This window comes from Spermophilus citellus (assembly GCF_964194105.1).
Source record: "Spermophilus citellus genome assembly, chromosome: 7".
Classification (NCBI taxonomy): Eukaryota; Metazoa; Chordata; class Mammalia; order Rodentia; family Sciuridae; genus Spermophilus; species Spermophilus citellus.
The window spans coordinates 85753055-85767931 of NC_138188.1; the positions used below are offsets into that span (position 1 = coordinate 85753055).

Sequence of the window (14877 nt, forward strand, 5' to 3'; positions counted from 1 at the left end):
CTTTATACTCTGAGTTAGATCTGTCAAATATGTAATCTCCACCACCATTATTTGCACCATTACTACATCCTGTTTTACATATGCTTCCTCATTTATTTGTCACAAACACATCTTAAGTGGTAGAAATTATTAATCCTCTATCATAAGTGTGAAGACTGAGTTTCAGAACAATCACTTAACTGGCCCAGTGCCACGGGCAGTGGCAGAACCACAACATAAAGAAAAGCTGCTCTGGCTCTACTTTACACAGCCTAAGTGAGGCAGAGCAGGAAAGGGCGTTTCATGACTACTGCACACAGTAATGGGAATGAAGGAACTAGGACAGCAAATAATATAGAGAATGAAGACAGCAAATTGCAGAATAAAGCATATAGTTTCATGTCATCCACAGAAATGTTAAACTATCACATGAAATGTTACTATTATTGTTCCTAGTATTATAAATTGAGAAAAAATACTGGAAGATTCCAACATTTATAATTGTGCTTTGTCTCCCAAAGAGCAGAGGGAGATATAAATGGCATTAGTTAAACTTTATCTGCTTTTTAAGGTAAATATTTTAAGTAAATGAAATAAAATAACAGCTGCTATTTGTGATGATGGAAACAGGCATTTGGTTCTTTCTTTCATCTTTAATTTTTTCTCAAGAATTTAATATGAATGCCTCACTTTCCACCCCATCAAAATTAGATAAATGAAAATTAAGCTTATATCAAGCTTTAGAAAGTCACTCATTTACTCATGCTAAAAATATTTATTACGCACCCTTGAAGGACTAAATTTATTTTGATGTTCTTCAATTTCTCCAAGTAGTTCTTGTTTTTTTTAATCTATCCAAGTTGCCTTTTTATTAATAATTAAATTTATTAACACATACTGCTTACAAATAGTATAGACTCAAAAATTATTAAAATAAATCAGATATTTAAAGGCAAATGCAAAAATTTACACATTAGATCATTAAAGGTTTTACAAAGTTTTTATACTGTCAACAGTTGTCAAAACTAGATATATTAAGCAAAAAAAAAAAGCAAGGTACAAACTAGCAAGTATCATGTTACCATTATGTTTTTAAAAGGAAAGAAAGACAGTCTCACACATGCACAGACTAGATCTGGAAGAATGCTTAGGAAACTACGCCAGCGGATGCCTAAGGACTAGGGATCAGGAAATGGGAAGGAAATTCACATTCATTGAATATCCTTTTGTACTATCAAATTTTTAAAATTCATATTCAGGTACAAATTTGTTCACATATTTTTGGTTAGTAGTTACATTAAAGACTAAATCCTTAACAAGTGGATTCAATATGAAATTAATTATATACCACAAACAAATGAAAAAATTTGCAATTATTTCTGGAAATATTTTCATTAAAAGGGTTTACAGGGTAAGAAATGAGAAAAGCTTCTGCAGTACAGATGTTATTACAATGATATTTAAGTGAAAAATTTTATTTCCAAATGTGAAACATTTCCAGGGGTATGTGAAGACTATAAGACAATGATGGCTAAGCTTAGCCTTTATTTCTTTCCTATGAAAAAAAGGTTTATGCAAATGTATAGGAGGCTTGAAATTGTCACTTTAAGGGAAAAAAAATGGAAATGCCTTACAGTGAGCTTTATGTCTACTTGACAGAGAAACCAAGATTTTCACCAACCACTAATATACTACTCACCTGCATGTTATTCATGAAAATGTCTTTATACAAAAATAATGTAGTGTTCTGAAAAAATTTATTAAACTATAGTCAAGATTTAATTTCTCTAGCCTGGCTTCTCACTTACATCAGGAAGGTCAAGGTCATGGCACAGATAATGACTATTCCAAATGTGAGCTATAGTTGATGTGCTTTCTAGGTTGGGTATACACTCTATATGCTTGTTACATTTATCCCCTTATCCCAGTGGCATTACCCAGTCACCCCCTAAATATGTATCCTAAATCCAAAAAGAGAAAGGTAGATGACCTACTTCTTCTCCATCAGACCTTTTCTTAAGTTATTTCAGAAACAGCAAGAAATGATCTGCTTTCTCTACTCACCTGTTCTGAAATACAGAACACACTTACATAATACCCATCTTTGAACTTCTGTGTCCTTGAACAAGCACATTTGCAAACAATTAGCTGAATATTAAAAGACCCTCAAAAATTAGGAATGATATCTCTAGTAGAAAAGAATTCAAAAGCATCAAGTTCCAAATAGTCCCTGAGCACACTAATCATTTCAGCAAAAAGTCTACGGAGAGGTAATGAGTGAACGGCACATTCTCTCCAACTCAAGGACCACTGCATAGTACTAGAGATGATATAACAGTCTGACTAATCAAAAGGTGACATCCCCCACTCCCAATGTTAAATCTTATACGCTGGAAAAATAATCTAATGTTGTATGCAAATGCAACACTTTTGACTAGAGGAGTGGCGGCTCGGCACAACTGCCCTTGCAAGGAAGGATCAGAGCAAAGGACAGCTTTAAGCCTTGTCTTCATTTTCTAAGAAATCAGTCAATGTTCCACTGTCAACAGGAATTAATAAATATTCCACTCTGTCAGTTCTCTTTGTTTTTGTAAGTTTGTGGTCCCTGAATTCCATTAAGTGGGCCAGGAATGTCACACACTATTGACAAAGAATGCCTCCTGACAGTGCTGGTAAAAACCTGGAAAAGAAAGTCCAATGTATGAAGGGTTACCCTGATTATCCAGCTGATACTTTATTAGTAGCCAAAAAGTAAATCCCGCTTAGATTAGGGATATGGCTTTGTAAAACTTGAGTCAGGGAACCAAGTGGTAGAGATCCAGATTGTTTAACCAAAAGAAATTTCTTATAGGAGGTTTCTTTAGTATAAAAACTGTATGTAAAAACCACAACTTCTGGGACAGGAGTCCTTGTGTTTCTCCTTTGCTAGCAAAGCAATAAACCTTTTTTCTTTATCTCAAAATCATGTCCTTGTTATTGGACTGACATTGGGAATAAGGACAGAGTTTTGGCAACAAATTGGCAACCCAGATGCGACTTGAGAATGGTCCCAGCTCCAGCTTTCTTGGGCAGGCCTGGCTCTCTAAGAAACCCTACTTCCATGCTGAGGATGCAAGGTGGCTGGTGAACTTGCTGAGAGCAAACTGCCGGAGAGTTAGGAGATGGGTGAGTTTGCCTGGGTTGAACTAAGGAGCTAATCCTGTGAGTAAAGGAAGTGACTGAGAGACTATCCTAGCAGCTGTCAAATCTCCTTTTGCTTCAGGGAACTCCTGCCTTCTCTTCCTGAACGGTACAGGTTGCTCCATCATGATCCATTTTGAGAAAAAGGAAACTGAACTCAGTAAAGTTGCAACACCCTTGGCCATCTGGTAAGTCCCCCAGTGTGCACATCAAGACCCTTGATTCTACCCATCTGGTTCCTCTTTCTGGGGACATCCATGGCACCACTGGTGCAGATGTCAGGATTAAGTGGGACTCTAGAACCTACATACGGAGAGCCAAGATGGTGGGCCATGGGCTGGGGATGTGGCTCAAGTGGTAGCGCGCTCGCCTGGCATGCGTGCGGCCCGGGTTCGATCCTCAGCACCACATACAAACAATGATGTTGTGTCCGCCGATAACTAAAAAATAAATATTAAAAAAAAAATTCTCTCTCTCTCTCTCCATCACTCTCTCTTTAAAAAAAAAAAAAAAAAAAAAAAAAAAAAAAAAAAAAAAAAAAAGATGGTGGGCCAGAAGGAGGCAGCATTCTGTGTTGCTCTGTGACCCAGGTCTCAACTAGTGGGAATACTGCTTCTCTGAGAGTGATAGAGGACTCCTACACTGCTGCTCTCATGTAGAAATCACCAGCACTGTGCCTCTGCACAGGGCCCCGGGCTTCAGTGTTAGAGCTCCAAACTCCAAACTCCCGACTTCTAGCCCACTCAGGGTTCCCGAGGGCTTTAGCAGGATCACCGCATCAGTACCAGAGCAGAATTCCCAGATACCACTCCGTTCCCATGCAGGACACTCAGCTGCTACTCATCTACAGGAACTCCAGCTGCCACTACCCTGTGGACCCCCATCTACCAACATGGGAATCCCTTGGTTGCCTCCATCTGGTGACTCAGCAGCTACTGCCATAGTCCCCTACACGTGGTAGTCTGCTTGCACCTGAGGACATCTCACAGGTTCTAAAGACAGCCAACGGCTGCAACACTGCACGCCACAGAGCTCATCTCTGAATACATCGCACAATGCCATTGCCTGGCTCACCCCACCCTGGCGCTGGAAGTGGCCCTCTTCCATCTTGGGTCACCTTCCTCTCTATCTTTGGTGGGGGCAGCTCCCAGATTGGAACTTCAGCTGGCCATACACCGGGTTTCCAACTCCCCTCTTTCCCCAGCAGGGCACAGTAACTGCCCAACACATAACAGGTCTCAGTGCGACAGGTGCGCAGTGCGATCAGGGCGCCACCCACTGGAGGCCTGTGAGAGAGATCCCTTAAATGGGAACTAGTAAGGGAGAGCAGGAGGGTGCAACAGTTTGGAGACTAACAGAGAGACCAGGAACTGGGAAATTTTCAGGCAACATAGGAGATAGGACACACAAAGAGACCCTTGAGGTGCAGTCTCCTTTTAGGGACTGGCAGGTGCCATGCCTCACTTCCAGGTGCCCTGCACCAGGACTAGCCTTCCCACCCTGGTTACCTTCACCATACTGAAGGCAGAGATACCAGCTAACAACAGACAACCCCACCTATTGGTTGAGAAGGGAAGCAGAAAAGATATGATCTCCAACCAAAACAATTAACAGTCCTGGATTCTTACTTGGGGATTTTTTTTTCCTCCCCTTCTATTCTCCTGCTCTCATATCACCAACATATGTGAAACCAAGTACTTTGCATGAATCAGGATTTCTGAGGACTGGTACATCTGAATAGCTAAAGTTAATCAAAAAGGATAAAGAAGGACATTTCATACTGCTCAAGGGAACCATACACCAACAAGTCATAACAAATATGTCCCAAACAATGGAGCATCTATGTTCATCAAACAAATGCTTTTCAAGTTTAAGAGTCAATTGACAACAACACAATAATCATGGGTGACTTTTAACACAGCTCTCTCACCACTAGACAGATCTTCCAAACAAAAGCTGAACAAAGAAACTATAGAACTCAATAATACAATCAATAACTTAGACTTAATTGACATATATAGAATATTTCATCCTTCGATAAGCAAATAGACTTTCTTCTCAGCAGCACATAGATCCTTCTCTAAAATAATCCATATAACATGCCACAAAGTAACTCTTAGAAAATACAAAAAAGCAGAGATACTACCCTGCATTTTATTAGATAATGGAATAAGATTAGAAATCAATGACAAAATAAAAAATAAAAGCTACTCCATCATCTGGAGACTAAATGATATACTACTGAATGAACAATGGGTTGCAAAAGACCCAAGGAGGAGATTGAAAAATTCCTAGAGGTAAATGAGAACTTAGACACAACATATTGAAATATCTGGGACACTATAAAGGCAGTACTAAGAGGAAAGTTTATCACATTGAGTTCATTTCTTAAAAGAAGAAAAGGTCAACAAATAAATGACCTAACATTAAATCTCAAAGCCCTATAAAAAGAAGAATAAATCAACACCCAAAACAGAAGACAGGAAATAATTAAAATTAGAGATACATTAAAACAAAAGAAACAATTAAAAAAAAACGACAGAAAAAAAGTTGATTCTTTGAAAAAAATAAATAAAATTGACAGACCCATAGCTATGCTAACAAAGAGAAGGAGGGAGAAAACTCAAATTGCTAACATACATGATGAAAAAGGTAATATCACAACAGAAATATAAAAGATAATTAGAAATTATTTTGAAAACTTGTACTCCAATAAAATAGAAAATATCAAAGACATCAATAGATTTTTTAAATCATATGATTTGCCCAAATTGAATCAGAACGACACAATTTAAACAGACAAATATCAAGCAATGAAATAGAAGACACCATGAGACGTCTACCAACCAAAAAAAAAAAAAAAAAAAAAAAAAAGACCAGGACCAGATGGACACACAGCTGAGTTATACAAGACCTTTAAAGAAGACTAATATCACTACTCTTCAATTTATTTCAGAAAACAGAAAAATAGGCAGCACTTCCTAACTCATTCTATGAGGCCAATATCACCCTGATTCTAAAACCAAGCAAAGACACATCAAAGAAAGAAAACTTCAGACCACTATCTCTAATGAACATAGATGCAAAAATTCTCAATAAGAGTCTGGAAAATCAAAGACAAAAACATATCAAAGAGATAGTGTACCACAATCAAGTGGGATTCATCCCAGGGATGCAAGGTTGGTTCAACATATGAAAACCAATAAATGTGATTTATCACATCAGTAGACTTAAAGAATCATACAATCATCTCAATAGACACAGAAAAAGCATTTGACAAAATACAGTGCCCTTTCTTGTTCAAAACACTAGAAAAACTAGGGATAACAGGAACATAGCTCAATATTGTAAAGGCTATCTATGTTAAGTCCCAGGTCAACATCATTCTAAATGGAGAAAATTGAAAGCATTCCCTCTAAAAACTAGAACAAGACAGGGATGCCCTCTTTCACCACTTCAATTTAACACAGTTCTTGAAATACAAGCCAGAGCAATTAGACAGACAAAAGAAATTAAAGGGATATGGATAGGTAAAGAAAAACTTAAATTAGCACTATTTACTGACAATATGATTCTATACTTAGAAGACCCAAAAAGTTCCACCAGAAAACTTCTAGAACTACTATATGAATTCAGCAAAATATCAGGATATAAAATCCACACCCATAAAATAAAGGAATTTCTGTATATCAGTGACAAATCCTCTGAAAGGAAAACTATCTCATTTACAATAGCTTCAAAAACAAAAAAACAAAAAAAAACTTGGGAATCAAATTAATGAAAGAAGTGAAAGACCTCTATAATGAAAACTACAGAACCTTAAAGAAAGAAATCAAAGAAGACCTTAGAAGATGGAAAGATCTACCTTGCTCTTGGATAGCAGAATTAATATTATGAATATTACCATACTACCAAAAGCACTATACAGATGTAATGCAATTCCAATCAAAATCACAATGGCATTCTTCATAGAAATAGAAAAAGCAATCATGAAATTCATCTGGAAAAATAAGAGGCCCAGAATAGCTAAAGCAATCTTTAGCAAGATGAGTTAAGAGCCAAGAGTCTTCACATATGTTCCCAAGAGTGATCTCTGAAGAATCTCAGCTAATTCTTAACAGGAGACAGAAACAAAGTCAGTTTTTACCAACTTGGTCTTAAATACCTGGCAGGTGAGTATAGCCTAAGAACAGTCCTACATGGACATTTAAAAGGAAAAACAATGTTTCTTTTTTTAATGTAACTTAAAATGTGCACTTCTGTCAGTCCTACCAAAAGTAAATAAAGCTGGAGACTATAAAGAAATTGTTCTTGTGTGGGAGTGCCTAATAATAATGATCACAAAGGACTCTAGAGTCACAAGTTTGTCCTGAGTTAATTTGAGTATGATCTCATAGACCTACAAATCTTCCTAACTTCCTACATTGATAAACTCAATCTATTTTTCACTGATATGATTATGAGTTACTGTCTTGATGGTTTTCAGAGACTGGCTGAAGTATCAATTGATTTATGCTAATTGTTCACAAAAAAGTAATACTTTGTCTTATTTATTATTGTGTTAGCATTATCCCTGCCCTATGTATGCCCTGTCCAGTCATCTGCCATCTGCCACTATGGACCTCTGGACTGCTCCGATGATGAATAACCTTAACTGTCCATGCCTCCCCTCCACCTCCAAATAGCAAATAAGGACTTTGTATTACTTCCCCCAACTTTGCTCTCTTTCCACAGGAAGAAGCTTGGAGATGTCATTGCTCAGTTTTCCATAGAAATGGAATGTAGAAATTGAAATTGACAGTGGGGGAAATGTAACATTGGTCCATTTTATGCTTTTAATATAGCCCTTGCTGCTCTGCCACTGCAACTTATTTTTAAAATGAACATGTTACTTTCTCTTCCTCTTTCCCTACTCCTCCTTAATCTCTCTCATTCCCTAATCTTGGGGGAAACAGGATTACCTTTCTTCCCTGTGTTAGGCAGATTTATCTGTTCTCAGAGTACACACTTACCATAGGAAGGAAGTAATCCAGACCTTGGGGATGGTACCAGAAGAGCTCAGAAATGATTATCTCCCAAATTAACAAGCAAATTACAACTCCAACAGAGAACAGGTGGAATGTAGCCTTTGAATCACCTCTTTAAAAGACCCATATTCCTGCTGGTGGGTAGTATCACAGCCTTTGGGACAGGAATCCCATGCGTTTCTCCTTTGCTAGCAAAGCAATAAATCTTTTTCCCTTCTCTCAAAAAAAAAAAAAAAACCTATATGTAGTAGTTTCATACCAGAGCCAGTTATAAAGACTTTGCTTTGCATGATCCCACATAAGAGGTACATTGAGGTGAACAATAGATGCAATAAGGTGTATGTTACATAAAGATGATAACTATTCAATTATTAGCTGACTCTTGTCTCCTCAATAACTAGCTATCCAAATTGTGGACAAAAAAAGGAAGAGTTTCAAAGAAGAATCTTCTTTAAATTTGTTTACTATCCAGTCTAATTGGTCCAGTATACTTTGGAAAGTACCCATAATATTGAGGACTTCTTCTGTTAGAGAAATCAATATTTACTGATTCCAGAAAAGAAGCCACTGGTGGCAACATGAATGGAATCTTGCATCATAGTGGTTCGAAAGCTTTCTCATAAATCTTAGAACCCAAACCATAAAGCACAATGTGGAACCCAAGGTATAACTACAGCATCTATTTATGAAATAATTTCTTATATTATTGATTTGTTTAAGTTCAGCAGAAAAGGAAGAAGAAACTTTGCTGAATAAATTATGCAGATTTTGCTAGTCTAATGTTGCTCTCTTTAGCTTCTATAGTGTTCTATCAGAGGAAGGGAGGGAATGCATTTGTATATTCAGCCTACTTTACAAAGCACTGACGTTTCTGGAATTATCTATCAGAGGTTAAAACTTTGAACTACTGTGAGCTTCAAAATATTCTCTACTGTTACTTTTTAATCTTTTTTTCATTTTCTTAGAAGGTTTTTTTTTTTTTGTAAAGAGGAGCTGAACCTACTGTATCCTGAGGTTGAATCTTTTGGATGAAAATGACTGCGTTAGTGGTCTCTACATATTCCAAGCAACCTCTTCATCATCCTCTGAGTTGGAAGTAGAATATTCACTTTCACTGTCAGAATGGAAACTTGGTACTATTAATCTTTTTCTTAGACTATGGAGTAGTGTTCACAGACATTCACTTTTATCATTGTTCTTTGGCAGGACGTTGTCTGAAGCAGAATACCCCTTGCTACTTTAAGGAATGTTTATCCTCATTTCAGGATCATTCTTCACCTGAATGAAATACTTTTTCTTGTTTTGCTAGTTCTGAAGCTAACTTAGCCATCTTTTCAGAGTGTTTTCTCTTCTGAAAAAAAAAGAGAGTCATTTTTCAAGGATTGACTTCTTTAGCAGAGTCATTTTTTTAAGGATTCTTGAACATTTCTTCCCAAAACTTCCACAGAGTTATGATTCTTTAAGACTTGCTCATTTTCCTCCAACTCACATTGTGACTTCCTGATTAAAGAAGTGGGGCTTGCTTGACTAAAAGCTGAGCTCGCTCCTTCTTTAATTTAGTTCCTTTAGTGTCTTCTTTTCCTTTAATTCCAGTTTACTCACCTTTTAAGCTACCATATATTCTGCAGCTGGAAAGTTTAGACAGAGTCATGCTAAGTTTCAATGTAAAATGAAAATGTGGACCCCTTGTATAAAAGTATTATTAAGGATTTTAAGATAGTGACAATAGGGTATTAAAACAAACTTTGGCCCTTCTAAGTGAGGGGACCTTGCACAAGCTTTTGCACCCTTGGAGTCAGCAGGGGGTTTTCAGTTTAATAAGGAGGGAAGGAAGGAGGGATATTTGTATATTTGTATATTCAGCCTACTTTGTTTCTGATTACAAAGCACTGAAATTACTAGAATCATCCATTAGCTTGCTTCTTTCCATTAAAAGCTGCTCTCGGGGCTCTACTCTCCCTTCCAAAATAGCAGATGGCAGACAGAGGGAAGGAGGCTGCTCTAGCCAAAATACTAACTGCTACTGGTAAAAAATGTTATAGAATACAAGCCCTTTGTGTCTTGTGAGTCAAAATATCAACAGTGATTTATGAAATACACTTCTTGACAAGTATGTTACATGAAATTTTTGTTATTTTATCCCTGCCCTGGCTCTTACAAGACTTTAGAGAAACACTGAGAAGCTAAAATCAGACCAGATGGGCTACCACAAGTATGCATCTCTAGGATGAACACATTGCTGAGGACTTAATTGCTCGCATGATCTGGGGCCCCATTGCAAACCAAATTACAAAAGGCCAGAGTCTAGGCTTTCCAATAAACTCAACTTCATATTGTCTTCCTGTGAATAAAACAAGACAGAAATATTCTGTGCTTTTTAAAAACCCTAAACTTAACCGCATGTTTAAACAAATTTCAGCCTGAAAATTTCTTTAATTTCCATCAAAAGGCTCCCTCCTACCAAATGGCAGGCAGCCCTTCCCTTCTTCAGTTGTATTCACCCTTGTCAACATTGCCTGAGTTTGTAATCTTTAAAGGAGAGAGTGTATGGGACTGTCTAGTTATATTAGAAGTAGTGAAGTAAATTTTCCTTGATTAAAAAAAGATTCCATAATAATAAACTGTGCTTTATAACCTCCTGTGTAGAGAGTGTTCCATAAGTATTTGTAGAATGAATAGAATGGATATTTAGTTTCTCATTGGGTCATTTAAATATGAGAATGTAATTACGAGCTCTAACTGGCCAAAGTTTCAATCACCAAAAACCACCAAAACTAACAAACAACAACAAAAATGTGATTTAAGCCATTAGGTCTACAATTTTATATATATGTATATGTGTATGTGTATGTATGTATATACATACATACATACACACACACACACCTTTATTTTATTCATTTATTTATATGTGGTGCTGAGAATCAAATCCAGTGCCTCACACATGCCAGGCAAGCACTCTAGCATTAAGCCACAACCCCAGTCCCTTCAATTATATTTTGCAATGTGCTATTCATTTTATAGGGTTTCATTCACCAAAATGCAGCATTCTTACAGAACTAATGCAAGCTGAAGTAAAATCTGCAGTGTACATTTGCAGAGGCCTTAAGATTTTAATTTATTTATTTCAGTTTATTCATATAATAAACCCTGAACAGATCAAGAATTACTATAGAAGCAAAAGAGAGGCTAAGTACCTAAAATCTGATAATCAGTGAGAGAGCCGGGTACATGCTGTTTTCTTACTCTTAATACCTTTTGATTTTTCAGGGACTCTTTCTCCTCTCTGCTTGGCAAAAGGAAATGAAAAAAAAAACACAAAACAAAACATAAAATAACCCCAAATGGAAGAACTGCAAAAGAGATTAATATTTAACATAATTCAGGGCTCTTTATTGCTTTACTGTGTACTTAACCTATAGTCGGTCTTCTCATTGTCTGAGGACATTCAAGATCAAATGTTGGTTGCATCTAATTGTTTTGTGAATGATTAAACTTGGACACTGCACAGAGGCAACAAGTCTCTTAAAAATATAGACAGCATCCAGTGAATGTTATTAGACCAGACCTCTGGAAAACCTGCCTCCAGCAACTTGGATGTTCAGGATAGAGCATTTCATATCCTAATGAAGGGGTAAGAGTTGGTGGAGATAGTGTCTGCTTCAACTGGCATTAGTCTCAGTATAACATTAACTATTATAGCTTTAAAGAATCCATAGAATGTAATAGAAAAGGGAGGGAGTGATTTGACCAGATTACTAGTCAATTACATGTTAGTAGCATGACTTCAGGGAAGTATCTTTACTGACTTTCACATCAATTTTCTGAGAAGGTGATTTGGACTTTTCAGATCCTTTGTTTATAGAAATTTATTTCAGCAATGTATCAGACATTCTATTGAATAAAGTACTGAGACAGAGGTAGAAAATGCAGCTAAATTTGTGATGAATTATACCCAGTAGATAAATTGAAGAACACCAAAATAAATTTAGTCTGGGGCTGGGATTGTGGCTCAGCGGTAGAGCTCTTGCCTAGCACGGGCAAGACCCAGGTTCAATCCTCAGTACCACATAAAAATAAAGGCATTGTGTTGTGTCCATCTACACCTAAAAAATAAATGTTAAAAAAAATTAAAAATAAATAAATAAATAAATTTAGCCTGTCTACAAACTACCCGACCTTACTGTATGCCACTGACCATCTTTTAGGATGGATGAATAAATATATATGAATATATATAATTTTTTGGGTCCAATGCTTATGTTTTGATACATTAGCTATTACATTTTCTAAGACATCTCTTCTATACTTTTTTTTTAATTTCTTCATGTCAAAGGACACTTTCTAACACATTCCATTGTCAATGTTCTTTCTTCTTCTTTTACTAATCCAAACTTTTTCCTCACCCTAGAAGCATAGCCCAGATATGTTTTGAGAATTGTTTTATGAGAACGTCTATGTCCCCTTTTACCTGGTACAGGGAATTTGGTAGAGATTTCTCAGCAGATGAATAAAGCTTTGCACTGAAGACAGAACCTAGGTGTACTGGGAGTAGAAGAATTAGAAATCAGAGGGAATGATCTTACTCAAAGGGCAGTCCAGAAATGAGAAGCAAGAAAATGAATCATGGAAGAAACAAAATAAAAAAAGGAAATAGATGAAAGTTTTTTTCTGAAAAGAATTGATGAGACCAGATCTTTATGAAATATGAGTACCAAGGAAAGGGAACATAAAAATTAAAAGTTTTCAAATGTGAGAAGAAAATAAAGTGATGGTAAAATTATTCTTTTAATAGTGTAAAAATGTGAACTTAGTTTGAGTTTGATGTGCTGATCATTGTTCCTTAGTCTTCTAATGAAAATATTCCACAGTAACTGAAAATGTAGTCTTATAAATTTGAAAATGGGTCCTGGTCAGAGTTTCAGGTTTGGTAGTCATTGACATCCATGCCACTCCTCCTGATCTCAGTAGAACAACAACATTAGTTACTGGTAACTTTTTAGAAAAGCAAAATGTTGGGATCTTCCCCAGGCTCACTGAATTGGAATTTGCATTTTAACAGAGTCCACAGAAAGATCTGTGCACACATCAAAGTTTGAGAAGCAATGCTTTACCTAACAGGTGATAGTTAAAGACAAGGCATAGGTAAGGGGACATGAAGATAAGAGCACCAAGAACAGAACATTATTTCACATTTAGTAGGTAGGAAAAGAGGTTGGCAAAGGAGAGAAGGAACGGTTAGAGGAGCAAGAAGAAAAATGTCCAAGAAAGAAAGAATTCAGGATTGAGGGGATAGCCATCAATTCCAGAGAAGTTAAGAAGGGTAATAGCTTAGAAAATTCTACTGGATTTAGCAATGAATTGGTGACCACTAAAAGTTGTTTTCATGAAATGGTAGAAAGGGAATGGAAGCCAGGAAAAAGGAATATGTGGGTGGTGTAGAAATCAAGTATGTAGCAGATAATTCAGAGAAGCTTGAGAATTAAGAGATTGAAAAGTTGCTTGGAAGACATGAGATCAACAGATGGTTTTGGTTTGGGTTAGGGAAATCTTGAATATGTTTACAAGTAGGAGGCAAGGCACTAAGGGGAGAGAAGGGGTAATAGAGAGGAGAACAGTGAGGAAGAAACGGCTCGTGGGAAGAGATGGGACCAGAAACACTGTCTTAGGTCAAAGATGGGTTCCTTGGAAAAAAAGAGAAGTGAGGTAGAGGTAAAGATTAATTTAGTACAAAAAAAAAAGAGTAAGCTGATGGTGGATGGTCCAGATTTCCTCAGTTGTAGAAGCTAGGATGGACTGGGGTAGGAAAATGAGTCAGGGAATGTAGACAGCTTCCACTGAGGAGTGGTTGGATTAGAATTATTAGTGTGGAAATGGTGAAATGAATATAGATACTTCTCAAAAGAAAAATGAACCATATGGTGCCTTTATAGACTGTATAAGATGAAATGTCAAAAGTGAATAAGTCCTCAAATTAGGGTAAAGGGATGGAACTTCCCTCAAATAATAAAAAGATAAATGAGGTTATCAAGAGAAAAAGTGTGAGTTCAATTTTGTCTTATAGAGCTTGAGGTAATAGTGATATGTAAAAGTTAAAATGTTGATATCTCACTGTGTATTTATTCAACATGTATTTACTAAGGTCTATAATGTTCCAGACCCTGGCATGGGGACTGGGGTGACAATAATGGGCAAGAGGCACACAGTCCCTGTCCTCACAGAACTTAAATTTACACTACCCCACAAATGGGTAACAGACATTGGGCTCAATCAAGAGAGACTTCAGCATTGAAAATACCCACTTCTTTAAAACTTGGGAGAAAAAAATAAAAGGCAAGAACAGACTGCTCTGGACCAGCCAAAAAGGAGAGCCCTCATTCTACATTAAGAGGAAATAAGCCCAATATGAAAGTGTCAGAATAATGTGAAAATGATTTCTAAACAAGTTATAATGCTTTAATAAATTGGCAAAGGAGAACCAAAGCAATCTTGAAAACTTTAACGAGTTGGAAACATGGGAAAGAAAAAATAAGCTATTAATGGTGACATAAATTTCTGTTAAAAACATACTTTATTCTTCATCTGGGACAGTTTGGGAATATTTTTTTGGCCTTAGTCATTTTGGGGACAAATGTGTACATTCTTCCATTTAAAGCCCATTAAGAACAAAACCTTAAATAAAGCACATCAC

At 36.7% G+C, this 14877-nt stretch overlaps 1 protein-coding gene and 1 pseudogene across 12 annotated transcripts in view; both read right to left on the reverse strand.

Annotated features, from left to right (window-relative positions):
* Positions 1-14877, reverse strand: part of ABI3BP (ABI family member 3 binding protein) — a 256615-nt gene that overhangs the window by 156441 nt on the left and 85297 nt on the right. The gene's annotated exons all lie outside the window — the stretch shown is intronic.
* On the reverse strand, positions 2476-9020 carry LOC308652716 (origin recognition complex subunit 2-like; annotated as a pseudogene). Its single transcript has 2 exons — positions 8425-9020; positions 2476-2851 (listed from the first exon to the last, which is right to left on the reverse strand). The product of its transcript is annotated as an origin recognition complex subunit 2-like (transcript).